The sequence below is a fragment of the Myxocyprinus asiaticus genome, chromosome 25 (genome assembly GCF_019703515.2).
Source record: "Myxocyprinus asiaticus isolate MX2 ecotype Aquarium Trade chromosome 25, UBuf_Myxa_2, whole genome shotgun sequence".
Classification (NCBI taxonomy): Eukaryota; Metazoa; Chordata; class Actinopteri; order Cypriniformes; family Catostomidae; genus Myxocyprinus; species Myxocyprinus asiaticus.
The window spans coordinates 43,168,886-43,184,607 of NC_059368.1; the positions used below are offsets into that span (position 1 = coordinate 43,168,886).

General features: G+C 42.0%; 1 protein-coding gene across 2 annotated transcripts in view; it reads right to left on the bottom strand.

The window, feature by feature from the left end:
- Positions 1–15,722, bottom strand: part of LOC127415814 (mRNA-capping enzyme-like) — a 135,736-nt gene that overhangs the window by 33,382 nt on the left and 86,632 nt on the right. The gene's annotated exons all lie outside the window — the stretch shown is intronic.

The window sequence follows — 15,722 nt, forward strand, 5'->3', positions numbered from 1 at the left end:
TGCCCAATCATGAGCAAAGATGGCAGCATGCAGGTCGTGTACTAGTTTTGCAATCCCTAGCCTACATTAATAAAGAAATATCTGTCGCCGTAGAATTTAAGAGATGAGTTTTATCCACTTTGGCAAAAACATTTGAAAGGAATTCTATTTTAATGACAGCGCAGGAGAATAAGAGTGTGTGAATAAAATGGCAGGCCACAGACTGGCACAATCCCAGCAGAGTCTTTATCTCCATACTTGGAGATTTCAAATGCTGCCGGCAAAAGCTGATATTAACAACATCTGTCTCTGTCACAGATATTCAATTACTACAGGGCAATTTCCTTATGCACACTGGAGAGCCATTCTGGATGTATGATCATATCATTCAGTTATTCATCTGACATACAGTTTTCCTTAACCTAAAGATGAGGACATGTTCACGAATTATTTCATTATCACACTCATTTTATTGTATATCATTATAATTGCTCAACGTAACCTTTATTGTACACATTGATGCTTCTACAAACATCGTGTGACATCATTTTCTTGAATAATATTAATTGATTTTAAAGTCAAAGATATTTTACATAAATAATACAACATATTTCTGAGCAAAATAGGATATTAAATGAGAAACAAAATGGAGGACAAGACTTTATGATTTTATTCATCAGGAACTAACTTGGAGTTCCATACCAGAATGGAGTCAGACCTGAATGTGAGCACTATTTACCAGTATATATTTTTACTAATTTATACTTGAACATCTGTGATTGTGATTCTCACAGTGTTGATTCAATTTACATCACCAGAAAATGTGCATTGTGAATATGCTGTGTATATTTAAAATATCAGCCCTGATTTTGATATAATCCATGTACATGTGTGTTCCTTCCAATGTCTGTTGTTTGTACTGGCACATATGTGTGTGTGTGGCTTCAGGGACCATAACAAACACACAGCTCAGGTTCTTATTGTTTTGCGAGGATGGTGAAGTCACCTGGCGCAAATCAAAGATGGCAAGATCAAAGATTATTTTTAAGAGTTTATCATGAGGTGGAGAGTACATGTGTGAGTGTGTTTGTATAACCTCAGCTCTTGTGTGCATTTAAATGTGACTCTTGGCATTTTCATGTGAATGTCATTAATAGCAAAAGGAAGGCAGAAATGTATGTGGATTGGTTGGTGTGTGGAGGGGTTATTCTAAACCCAGCTCTACAAACACAAAGTATATGATGGACAGTGCTACCAGAACAAACAAAACCAATATATTTACAAGCCCTTTAACATACACTCACTCACAAAGGATAGCACTGTTACAAAGACTGGCAGAATAAGTCTACTTCATAAAGTAGTCTTGGGTGCTCTAGGTGGTTGCTTACTGGCCCAATAAGAAAAGCTGACCCCAAATTCTTTATGATATTCCTGTCTCTAGATATGGCTCTGTTATCACCATCAATGATAGTCTGTGATATTTTTTGGACTGATTTTTAATCATTTTATTGTTTACGATTGTCAAACAATGTTGCAACATGCCACGCTACTATAGAATTAAACTGATGTGCAGTCACAGGTGTGTGTGCATATCAGCATTTTACTTCAAATGGCTCATCCAATCAGAATTGATACTATATTACTGTTTTGAGTATTTACTTTTTAACTCATGTTATATACATAATTTATATATACATACATAATGTAAATCTTTTTCTGCACTGATACCAGATTTATTCATTTGTTAGGAAAAACATTATATTTTGGTTTGCGTCCATCAAGTTTCAAATAAATAGAACAAAAATTAAAGTAAATGAGATGAGATACCTTTCATTTGTAAATTGCATAAAAACATATATAATGAAAATTATGAAAAATAGTTCCCCTTCTGTCACTCACTCTACGTTGTGTCGATGTAGTGACACTAGGGGTCACCCTTGGGAGCCCAAAACACCTCTAATCTTTGAGAAAAGGCCAATGAGAATTGGCGTGTGGAATTTACATGGCACTCCCCCGGACATAAAGGTATAAAAGGAACTGGCTTGCAACCACTCATTCAGATTTTTTCTTCGGAGCGGAGCGGTTGTGTGTCAGCGAGCTGAAATTCACTGCCAGTTCATTCACCTCAGATAGAAGCGTATGCTGTTGGATATACGGCACATTCCAGCGGCTTTCTCTCCTTCTGCACGCTTAGTGCAGACTACGCCCCTGGGCGCTTCGACAGTGGTACTAAGAGAGTATATATCTTTGCAGAGAGTATATTTTCCTCTATTAGAGCAGCACATTGACGTGAACGTCTTTTTAAAGATGCCATTCCGTCTTTGTGTAATTCCTGGATGCGGTCGTTATCTCTCCGCCTCCGACGGCCACGGGCGCTGCCTCACGTGTCTGGAAGCATTTGTCTGAGCTCACACTGAGGAAGCATTTGTGGATGGTTCGTGTTCTCTTTGCGAGAACATGACCATGGCAACGTTGCGGTCGCAGCTTTCCTTCCTCGAAGGGAAAGCCACTCCAGTCGCCCCCCACGCTGGGCCTTCAACCTATGGTATGAGGCCGGCCCGGCTGGTGCTGGAGGCGATTTGGAGACTCCAATGGGCGCATCCTCGCCAGGTAAATGCCCGTGGACCTCCTGTTCCCCAGCATGCTCATTTGCCCCCGTCAAGTTCCGAGGTGAGACCAGCTCGCCTCACGGCCAGCTTAACATCTCCTTCGGGGCTTGTGAGCAGGATGAGTCCTGCAAGTACACCAGGCCAAGGCACTGAAAGAGCTGCACGTGGGTAGTCATGATCCCAATGTGATGCAGGAGCTGCGCTCTGCGACTGACCTCACCCTCTGGGCAACGAAGGTCACGGCGCGAGCACTCGGGCAGGCGATGTCCACCTTGGTGGTCCAGGAGTGCCACCTGTGGCTGAATCTGGTCGAGATGATGGACGCCGACAAGGCTCGCTTTCTCAGCGCTCCCATCTCCCAGATCGGCCTAGCCGGCGACACCGTCGAGGACTTTGCCCAGCAGTTCTCGGTGGTGAAGAAGCAGACTGAGGCGATACAGCACGTCTTGCCCCGGCACAGCTCAAGATCCCATACCCCATCTGCTCGCCGAGGGCGTCCCCCTGCGGCGGCGAAAGCCCAGGCGGCTCCGCCACAGCCCGAGACCAGTTCTCGGCCCCAGCATAGATCCCCCCGCCTCACAACCAGGCGCAAGGACCCGGAAGGCTCCTAAGCGCCCCTGAGACGTACAACCCAGGGAGGGAGATGTCCGCTGCTATCATGGAGCTGGTATCCAGACCACTCCTTCCCCCGGTGGAGGGCTGGGAGGAAAATCTTGTGTTCCCTTTTGTTTTGTGTTCGCCGTACCCATATTTAAAAAAAAAAAACGGTTTCCTCACTCCTTGGGTCACATGGCTATCACGGCGTCCGGACACTGAGCACTTGCGACTTGGACGACTCGAACACGGGCCCCCTGCCTTCGCGCGCCCGACCGCTCCACACTCATACCCACGTTATTGTGACGAGTTACGAGGACGGGCAAAAAGTCCCTCCTCCCTTGTCGCTGACCCCCCCAATGCTGGGTACATGGAGCAAGGTAAGTGCTTCGAGGGCCCCCTCAGCACAGCCATGGGTTTGAGACGAAGCAAGTCTCCTCGATGTGGCGTCCCCTGCTCCCCCCTGCCGCGAGGCCCCACCCACAGGTACGTTAGACACGATTGTCCCCCTTGCCGAGTTGCTGGCTGTACTGCTCACCCTGCGGAGGCTATTGCCTTTGATCTGGGGCAAGCATGCGTTGGTCCGGTCGGACAACACAGCGACAGTAGCATATATAAATCGCCAAGGCGGCCTATGCTCTCGTCCTCTGGAGTCAGCAGCGGCTGAGGTCGCTGCGGGCCACTCATATACCGGGAAGCCTCAACGCCACAACAGACGCGCTGTTGCGGCAGGCGACACTCAGCAGAGAGTGGAGACTCCACCCACAGGTGGTCCAGCTGATTTGGAGTTGATTTGGCAAAGCACAGGAAGTCCTGATCGCTTCCCGGGAATCCTCCCACTGCCCACTCTGGTATTCCCTGACGGGAGCCCCCCTCGGGACAGATGCGCTGGCACATAGCTGGCCCCGAGGGCTGCACAAATACGCTTTCCCCCCAGTAAGCCTACATGCACAGACCCTGTGCAAGGTCAGGGAGGACGAAGAACAGGTCACCCTCATGGCGCCGTAATGGCCCACTCAGACTTGGTTCTCAGATCTCATGCTCCTCGCAACAGCCCCTTCCTGGCAGATTCCCCTGAGGAAGGACCTCCTCTCTCTATTGCTATTCTGAGATGTGGGTTTGTGCTGTTTTGGCAGCATGATGGGGACCTACACAATAATAGGTAGGTAGTTTTAATGTTGTGGCTGATCGGTGTATACACCTCTAAAGGCTGCTATTATATAGTACAACCAAGTCGTTTTAACAGTAGAATCCTCCAGCACTGGCCACACAGAAACTATTTACTACTATCCATAAAACCGATACTGTCATGAACGGCGGGAGGTCTCATTCGCCTGAGTATTAACATTGGACTACATTTCCCAAGTGCCCACATGCCTGGACTGATTACTACACACCTGTCTCATATCACTCAAACTATTTAAGCCCGGTGTGTGTGTTCACCCTTTGTGAAGTCTTGTTTGCCCTGGCTACATTTCTGAGTGTTATTATTTACTTTATTTTTCTGCCCGTGTTTGACTCTGTTTTGGATTTACTCTGTACGATTCTTTGCTGCCTACCTACCACTGTGTTTGCCTGGACTATCTCTATTGCTGTTTGCTGCCTGCCGTGATCCTCTGCCTGTTTTACCACGTTCACTGCCCTGTCTCTGATATTGTTGGTTGCCCTGGTTATTCGACCCACGCCTGTCTGTACTCTGAACTTGTTGTGTGTTAATAAACTGCACATGGATCTCACTCAGTCTGAGTCTGTGTTACAGAAGACTTCGCCAGCTACCAATCCAGCAGTCCTCATGCATCTGTCCAGCGAACTCTCTGCCCAAGAAAACCTACTGGCGTCTCACCAACAACAACTGGGCCATCTCACCACGCTAACGGGGGAGTTAGTGAAATCAGTACAGAGTCTCCACCGGCCCGCACCTGAATCCGTTTCCACAGCACCTCAAGCGTGTCAGGTATCAGTCTTAATGCCTCACAGTTCAGTGTCTGCTAATCCACGTTTAGCCTTTCCAGGAAACTTTGACGGCACCCCAACCAAGTGTAAAGGCTTCCTTATACAATGCTCTATGTTTCTGGCTCAACAGCCCTCATTATACCTGACTGATGAGAGTAAGATCTCTCTTGTGTGTTCACTGCTCACGGGAAAGGCGTTGGAGTGGGCAACAGCTGTCTGGGCCAATCAAGGACTAAACCACACCACTTTCAATGAATTTATTCAACAACTAAGAGAGGTATTTGAACATTCTGAGGGAGGAAGGAGTGCTGGGGAACAACTGCTTGCACTTCGTCAGGGAAGAGATACCGCAGCTGAATTTGCTCTGTCTTTTCGCACTCTTGTGGCGCAAACTGTGTGGGTGGAAGACACATTAAAACTGCTGTTTTGTCAAGGACTAAACACAGATGTGCAATCAGAGCTGGCCTGCCATGATGAAGGCAGAACCCTGGACCAATTCATTGACCTCGCTATTCGCATTGACAATCTCATTTGCTCTAGGAGATCTAACCATTTTACCAGCCCTCTCAGTCAAATGAATCAGTGATGACGCTGAACCCATGCAAGTCGGTCGAACTCAACTCTCCACAGAGGAGCATGAACGCCGCATCAGGAACCATCTCTGTCTATATTGTGGCCAAACAGGGCATCTGAGAGCTGACTTCCCAACACGACCACCTCAAACACACAATCGCAGGGTGAGTTTGTTGATTTCCTCTATCCAAACCACTACTTGTATTGAAGTGCCAGTAAAATGAACATTTCTGTCAGATACCATCACCACTAAGGCCTTGTTAGATTCGGGGGCAGCAGTCAACTTTATTGATGAAAATTTAGCCTGACAGCATAAGATACCACTGATTCCTTGTGACTCTCCTTTGGCAGTGGCAGCGCTAGATGGGCGCCCCCTGGGGACCGGCCAGGTACTGTATACCACTACTGACCTCATTCTGCAAATTGGAGTTTTACATACTGAAACAACACGCCTCTTTGTCATCCACTCTCTTCACAACCCAGTCATCCTCGGTTTACCCTGGCTACAAGACCATAACCCATAAATTTCATGGCGTGAGAAGCAGATCATGCAATGGGACTCCAGCTGCTCGTCCAAGTGTTTAAAACCAATCACCCCATGTCTGTGAGAACCACTATGGTGACTAATGAGTCCAACATAGCACCACATGTACCCTCTGAGTATGCTGATCTGATTGAAGCCTTCAGTAAAACCAAAGCCTCGCAACTACCACTGCATCGATCTAGTGACTGCGCCATTGATCTGTTACCTGGTACCTCACCACCTAGAGGCAGAATCTTTCCATTGTCAGAACCTGAGGTTAATGCAATGAAATTGTACATTGAAGAGGACCTGGCCAAGGGTTTAATTCATCCATCCACTTCACCGGCAGCAGCAGGATTCTTCTTCGTGAGAAAGAAGGATGGAGCCTTCGTCCTTGTATTGATTACTAAATGATATAACAGTTAAATTCAGATATCCATTACCCTTGGTCCCCGCAACTTTGGAACAACTAAGAACTGCTACGTTTTACACCAAGCTCGATCTACGCTGCACTTACAACCTCATTCGCATTCGAGAGGGGGATGAATGGAAAACTGCCTTTTCCACCAGCAGCGGGCACTGTCAGAGACATGTTAAATCAGTGTTTAATTGTATATATTGACGATATCTTAATTTATTCAGATACCCTGGAGGAACACGTCAAGCAGGTCTGGGCAGTTTTGAAACATCTCATGGAACACCAACTGTATGCCAAAGTGGAGAAATGTGAATTCCACCAAGCTTCAATCTCCTTCCTCGGTTATATTTTCAGTCCAGAAGGGGTGTCTATGGAAGAGGGCAAGGTACGGGTGATTCTAAACTGGCCACAATCCACTACACTAAAGAAATTACAACGATTCTTAGAATTTGCTAATTTTTACAGAAGATTCATCAGAAACTTCAGTACTGTCGCCGCTCCCCTCACCGTCATAATAATGGGAGGAAACACCAAGATTCACTGGTCTACTGACGCCATTCAAGCTTTCAATGATTTGAAGAATCGCTTCACCTCTGCTCTGATTCTGCATTATCCTGATCCCAACATACCTTTCGTGGTAGAAGTAGACACATCAAACACTGGTATTGGTGCTATCCTCTCTCAATGCCAAGGTAATCCTCCTAAGCTTTTCCCATGTACTTACTACTCCCGTAAACTCTCCTCTGCTGAACAGAACTACGATGTGGGCAATTGTGAGCTGTCAGCCATGAAAGCAGCTTTTGAAGAATGGTGACACTGGCTGGAGGGGGCCAGACATCCATTTCTGGTATTAACAGATCATCACAACCTGGAATACCTGTGCTCAGCCAAGAGACTAAACCCCAGACAAGCCAGATGGGCACTGTTTTTCACTTGATTTAACTTTTCTATCACTTATCTTCCAGGATCAAGGAACATCAAAGCCGACTCACTATCCCGTCAATATGACTCCACTCCTCAGTATTCCTCTCCTGAACCCATCATCTCATCCTCTCTGATTCTAGCTCCGGTCCAGTGGGACATCATGTCAGAAACCTCCCAGGCCCACGCACAAAACCCACCCCCTCCAGAATTCCCGCCCAACCGAACGTTTGTGCCACCTAGTCTTCGAGATAAGGTAATCCACTGGGTGCACTCCTCCACAAGCTCTGGCCATGCAGGTATTACTACCACAGTGCGATTGCTAAAAAAATCGATTCTGGTGGGAGACGTTACAGGCAGACACCAGTTCATTCGTGAATGCTTGTCACACCTGCGCCACAGCAAAACCCCCCAGACAACTAATGGCAGGGTTGCTACAACCTCTACCCATACCACAACAACCTTGGTCCCACATCGCCATTTATTTCATCACGATCTCTCAAGGTAACACCACCATATTAACTGTCATTGATCGTTTTTCTAAGGCACGTTGACTAATACCCCTGTCTAAGCTCCCATCAGCCTTCGAAACTGCAGAACATCTCTTCCATTATGTGTTCCGCTACTATAGTCTTTCTGAAGACATCGTCTCTGACTGGGGTCCTCAGTTTACATCAAGGGTTTGGACAGCTTTCTTTCGACTAATGAATGTCAATATAAGTCTCAATTCAGGTTACCACCCCCAGTCTAATGGCCAGATGGAACGTCTAAATCAAGAACTCACCAAATTCCTTCACATGTACTGTCAACAGAATCAAGCCGACTGGAGCCGCTTTCTTCCCTGGGCAGAATAGGCGCATAACTTGATCCTCAAACCTTCCACAAAATTTACACCCTTTCAGTGTTTTCTGGGATTCCAACCCCCTCTATTTCCATGGTCTGGTGAACTGTTTGATGTACCTGCTGTGAACGAATGGTTTCAACGAAGTGAGGCTGTCTAGGATCAAGCACATGTCCATCTACAATGTCCCATAAACAGGGGAAAAGAACAAGCTGACCGTCATCGTCGTCCCAGACTCTGCACGATTTTTTGCTGCCTGCCTACCACTGTGTTTGCCTGGACTAGCTCTATTGCTGTTGGTTGCCCTGGTTATTCGACCCACACCTGTCTGTTCTCTGAACTTGTTGTGTGTTAATAAACTGCACATGGATCTCACCCAGAGTCTGTGTTACAGATACATCGTTCTACCATCAATTGGAGTAAGAAACATTTATATGTGCCTAAAGTAACTGCACAGACTTGTAATGAGAAAGACTTGAAAATAATATTAAATTTAATACAAGCGCCCACAGGATTATAATTGTTACCCATTACAGATTTATGAAAAATAAATATTAACACTCTGTATCTCAAATAACAACACAGCACAAAGTAATAAAATTCATGCTTTGAATAGTTAACAGTTTATCAGATACTAATTATTTTAGCTTCCAGGAATAATAAGCATTTAAAACAAAAGTCTAAGTGGAACCTACATTATGTTTATCGAATTAGCTGATACGCCAAAAACTAGATATTTCGGCAAAGTAATGTGCATTATGCATTTTAAATATTTTTCAATTAATCATTCAATTTTCACCTTGTGTGTAGTGCTACAATTGCCCCTGACCTCAGCCTTGATGAAATCCTTTATGGTAACTACCAGTTACAGTTTATGACTCATGTTAGCTTTTAACCAACAACTTATAATTATATTAGTAAATTGGACAAATAAATAAATAAATAAATAATACCCAATTTATTCTTAGCATAGAAGTGGTAAAATGCATGACTGTATATTAGGTAGTGTATATTTCGAAGAGAATAATATTCTTTACATGGAATCCATTCAAAACAAGAATTAGACTCGTATCTCTCTGTTTGTGCTTCTGTTGAAGTATAAAGTGAAGTTCACAAAAAAAGACAGCTGTGTTGATAATAACAGGAGCGCTTTTTTCATTTTAGAGAGATGTAGTTTTGGCACGTCATGCGTTTGCTTACAGCGTAGACACTGTGTAATAAACCAGTAAAATGTGGTATGCGGTATAAACCGTGTACTAAAGCACTAAATAAACTTCCATCGTTGTGGAAATTTAAATTGAAAATGTTGAGACTTGCATCTCAGACACACACACACACACACACACGCACACCACAGTCACTCAAACACACTCACACAATAATAACTTGCATGACAAATTTTTGTTCATCCAGTTAAGATTTCCTGTAGACATTGATAAAGCCCTAATTATACTACTGCCAAAACCAGTAAAAGCCAACAAGAAATGTGCAAACTTTTACCCTATGAGCCTTTTAAATGCAGATGCAAAGATATTAAATAACTAAATTCTTGCAAAATGGCTAGAGGATATAATACCCTCTCTACACAGAGTGACCAGAATGGTTTTATCCAAGGCAACCAAGGACTTCACAACGTCAGACAAGTGCAGAATATAGCTCTGCTATCAGTGTATGCAAAAGAGATTTTGAAGGGCTTCAATGGGCCTATCTTTTGAAAAGCTTAAGAGATCTGGATGTGGTAGTTCTATAAAAATCCTGTGGCTGCAGGGCTAATCAGCAACATGGTGTCAAAGTCATTTAACATGTCTAGAGGCAAGAGCTCCTCTGTCCTCTTTAGAATCACCATTGAACCTTTTGTTGAGCATAAAATAGCTTTCCTGAGATTGATGTCTCTCTCATCTAAACTGCTTTGACACATCCATCCCTGCTTTACTAAGTCTTATTGACATGTTAAGGAAATATCACTCTGCAAGATGAATAATTTTAACACTCTATCGTGTTGCTAAGAGAGGAAGAAACTCATAACAGAGTTACTAAGCTCAATATAACTCAGCATTATGAATCTAGATAACACCACAGGTGTTATATATTGTATAGGTGTACATATTGCCACAGTAATTTATGATAATATTTAAAAAATAAATAAATAATAAAAAATAAAAAAAATCAACAAGAGTCTTTTTTTTTACCCACATCCTAAATTAGAAGAAATAATATTCTAAAAATGGGTGAATCTCACCTGAAACACATTAGAATAATATGAGAATTTGTTGGAAAATGTGCTTAATTGTCATGAAAATAATCTTAAATTCCTAAACAAAATAGGCTTAATTTTGTTTATGCAGAATCTAATTTAATTCAACAGCCCTTCTCTTTGAAGTATGCAGCACATGCTGACTATAGGACTATATTTAATTAGGTATATCTGTTGTGCTATAAAAAAAATAAATAAATAAAAATAAAAATCAGACACTAAACATTGGCTACATATTCAACCACACTGGCACCTAAGATATAAAAAGAGAAGGGATTCACTCATTTGTGAAGCATTTCATTCACTGTGACTGAATTATCAAAAATAGTATTTATGGTTATGTGACTAATAAAACATGTTAAGGTTGAAACAAAAATAACTATACCATGATATATATCATTACCGTGGTATAAAATAACTCATACTAGTGTTGTCACGATACCAAAATGTCAGTGGTCAGTACAGATACCAGTGAAATTTCGCGTTTCTCAATACCAATTTCGATATCACAGCAAAAATATGCTAATATGTTAAAGTGCTACTGAACACACTCTAGCCTCTTTAAAGTTTTATTTCAAAGTACATAATAAATTAAAAGAAATGCATGTTTCCTTCAAGTGTTTCTCAATTAAGTATGCATTGCTTAAGTGTTTTTTAGTAGGGCCCTACTGAAATCTGTTTTATTATTTCCCAAATCATGTTTTCCTTTTTTTCTCTTCTTTTTCTTTTTTTAGAATTCCATGTTTAAATGTTTAATTTAATTTGAACATACTGAATAGCAATTACTTTTATAAAAACTATTATAAAAAAACTTATACCCAGTACAACAGCACTCTTGCTTGTGATCTATTGCTTAATTATTATTATAATTTATCATTATTTATTATTATTAATTTTACTACAGTGAATATAACATTTTACTTTATAGTTGTAATATACAGTATAGCTGTTGCAATTTCTTCGATTTCGTATGTCTATCTTTTGTTTTGAGTCGTGCTTTTATTTTGACATGAGCTTTTATTTTGACGTGTGTTTTTGACAAAAGCCTCACTTGTCCAGTTAAACAGTTTGCTACATGGCACAGTGTGATCGTTAAAACGCAAATGCTGTGATTTAATTATATAAAGTCTACATGTGCTGTGCGCTTCACAGTAGATTAGTGCTCTGCTCTGTCATCTTATACAAAGTGAATGATTCTCAATGTCTGTGAAGTTTCCAATGTATGAACGTGCTTCACACATTTAAAGCACACAGCTTGAATGCAGACTAAGACTGCAGCCTTTCACGGTTTCACGGTCTCACTAGAACATTTCATGATTTTAATTGGATTAATTGTGCATTTCAGTTTAAAAGGAGTAACAGAGCACACGCTCAAATATGCGTGTGAGCATTTGAAAGCAGTCATTTGTCTGTGTAATTATGTAGCCCTTTTACAAATGTATGATCTCCCCAAAAAAGCTTTCTTTTCAAATATGTATTATTTGGAATATCTATTATTATCTTAGTCTATTTAAAATATAAGGACAAAGTGTTGTATTTTCTTCTAAAAACTGCTCGTTAAACAGGATTAATATGTTTTCACAGCTGGAACAGGTCATTTGAAAGGACATAATTTCATTACCGAACGGCACACTGTTATCAGGGTTACAGGATTTCTCCCATTGAAAATGAAAGGCCGGGGCACATACAGAAATGAAGATAGCATGAATGATGATTGGATGGAGGCATGCGGGGATGCTCAGATGAAGAAATTTAATGAAAGACTGAAATAATTGCAAAATAACTGGCTGATGCGTTACTCCAGTAACGAAACCTAAATATAATAACAACATGCTGGAAAATTAGAGGTAATTGTGAATTCAGATAAAGTCACGTACAGTTACTGAATAACCCTACCTTAGCAACTGTTACCATCCATCATATCAGACAACAAACTTTTGCTCTTTTCTAATGTTGGTCGACAGAAGGCCTTTGTGTTTGGATAGTTTTACCACAAATTTTACAGAATTTACTCACAAATACTGCTTTAATATTGGCAAGGTGCCCAGAGAGGATTTATACAATTTCTATAATGTATATAATATAAAATATATGTACAGTATATGGGCGCCCAAGGCTAATTGATGCATGTGGGGAGCTAAGGTTAGCCCATCTGGTCTGATCCCACAGATGAGCTACTGTAGCACAAATTGCTGAAAAACTTAATGCTTGCCATGATAGGTGTCAGAACACACAGTGCATCACAGCTTGCTGCATATGGGGCTGTGTAGCCACAGACCAGTCAGAGTGCCCATGCTGACCCCTGTTCACCGCCGAAAGCGCCTACAATGGGCACGTGAGCGTCAGAACAGGACCATGGAGCAATGGAAGAAGGTGGCCTGGTCTGATGAATCACATTTCTTTTAGATCATGTGGATGGCCGAGTGCATGTGCGTCATTTACTTGGGGAAGAGAAGGCAGCAGGATGCACCACAGGAAGAAAGCAGTGTGATGCTCTGGGCAATGATCTGCTGGGAAACCTAGGGTCCTGGCATTCATGTGGATGTTACTTTGACATGTACCACCTACCTAAATATTTTTCCAGACCACGTTCACCCCTTCATGGCAACAATATTCCCTGATGGCAGTGGCCTCTTTCAGCAGAATAATGCACCCGCCACACTGCAAAAATTGTTCAGGAATGGTTTGAGAAACATGACAAAGAGTTCAAGGTGTTGACTTGGCCTCCAAATTCCCCAGATTGCAATCCAATTGAGCATCTATGGGATGTGCTGGACCAACAAGTCCGATCCATGGAGGCCCCACCTCGCATCTTACAGGACTTGAAGGATCTGCTGCTAACATTTGGTGCCAGATACCGCAGGACACCAATGTGGCATTCAACTGATCACAATGTATAGTCAGGACATTAATAATGTGAAAAATTACTAATAAGAAGTTTAGAACTTCTTGAACTACTTCAAAGAGTTCTCATAAAAAATCCTAGATGTGCAGCAATGACAGCTTTGCAGATCCTTGGCATTCTAGCTATCAGTTTGTCCAGATATTCAGGTGACATTTCACCCCAAGCTTCCTGCAGCACTTGCCATAGATGTGACTGTCTTGTCGGGCACTTCTCACGCACCTTACATTTTAGCTGATCCCACAAAAGCTCAATGGGTTTAAGATCCATAACACTCTTTTCCAATTATCTGTTGTCCAGTGTCTGTGTTTCTTTGACCATTCTAACCTTTTCTTTTTGTTTTTCTGTTTCAAAAGTGTTTTTTTCTTTGCAATTCTTCCCATGAGGCCTGCACCCCTGAGTCTTCTCTTTACTGTTGTACATGAAACTGGTGTTGAGCGGGTAGAATTCAATGAAGCTGTCAGCTGAGGACATGTGAGGTGTCCATTTCTCAAACTAGAGACTCATCTCTTTCTGTTCTTGTCAGAGCCAGTTGTCCTTTGTCTTTGAAGACTGTAGTGTACACCATTGTATGAAATCTTCAGTTTTTTGGCAATTTTAAAAAATGCCTTCATTCCTCAAAACAATGATTGGCTGACGAGTTTCTAGAGAAAGCTGTTTCTTTTTTGCCATTTTGACCTAATATTGACCTTAAGACATGCCAGTCTATTGCATACTGTGGCAACTCAAAAACAATGTTAAGCTCCATTTAACGAACCAAATAGCTTTCAACTGTGTTTGACATAATAGCAAATGATTTTCTAGTACCAAATTAGCAATTTAGCATGATTACTCAAGGATTAGGTGTTGGAGTGATTGCTGCTGGAAATGGGGCCTGTCTAGCTTTGATCAAAAATGACTTTTTTCAAATAGTGATGGTGCTGTTTTTTTTTTTTTTACATCAGTAATGAATTAAAGTACCAATTTCCTTCCAAAATAGCTAAATCTGTACATCATTCCAAACTTTTGGCCACCTGTATATATACAGTGGTGGCCAAAAAAACTGGCACCATTGATAAATATGAGCAAAGAAGGCTGTGAAAAAAAATCTACATTGTTTATCCTTTTGATCTTTCATTCAAAAAATTCACAAAAATCAAACCTTTAATTGAAGTAAAACAATTATTAAATAAATATTTTTCTCCAAAACATGTTGGCCACAATTATAGGCATCCCTAGAAATTAATATATATCTGAAGTATATCCCCATTCAAATTTTTTTTAGTGCACCTGGGTGTCTAGGAACATAAAATTGTTCAGCCATGACTTCCAGTTTCACAGGAGTATAAATATGAGGTAACACACAGGCCAAATACCCATAATCATCAATCACAATGGGTTAGACTAAAGAATACATTTCTGATGTGGGGCAAAAGGTTGTTGAGCTTCACAAAATGGGAAATGGCTGTAAGAAAATAGCCAAAGCATTGCAAATGCCCATTTCCACCATCAGGGCAATAATTAACAAGTTCCAATCAACTGGAGATCTTAAGAATTGGCCTGGAAAAGGACGTGTGTCTATACTGTCTCCATGCACAGTGAGGAGGATGGTTCAAGTGGCCAAAGAATTTCCATGGATCACAGCTGGAGAATTGCAGAAATTAGTTGGGTCTTGGGGTCAGAAAGTCTCAAAAAAAAATATCAGATATCACCTACATCACCACAGCTTGTTTGGGAGGGTTTCAAGAAAAAAGCCTCTGCTCTCATCCAACAACAAACTGAAGCGTCTTCAGTTTGCCAGACACTACTGGAACTTCAAATGCGACCGGGTTCTATGGTCAGATGAAACAAAAGAGCTTTTTGGTAGCAAACACCAGAGATGGGTTTGGCACACACAGAGATGAAGAAGTACCCAATGCCCACGGTTAAATGTGGTGCTGGATCTTTAATGTTGTGGGGCTGTTTTTCTGCCAGAGGTCCTGGACATCATGTTTGGATACATGACATCACGCACTACCAAACACCAACAGATAAAAAATTAAAACCTGGCTGCCACTGCCAGAAAGATTACAATGGGCCCAGGTTGGATCTTCCAGCAGGACAATGATCCAAAACACACATCAAAATCAACACAAAAATGGTCCACTGACCACAAATTCAAGGTTCTGCCATTGAC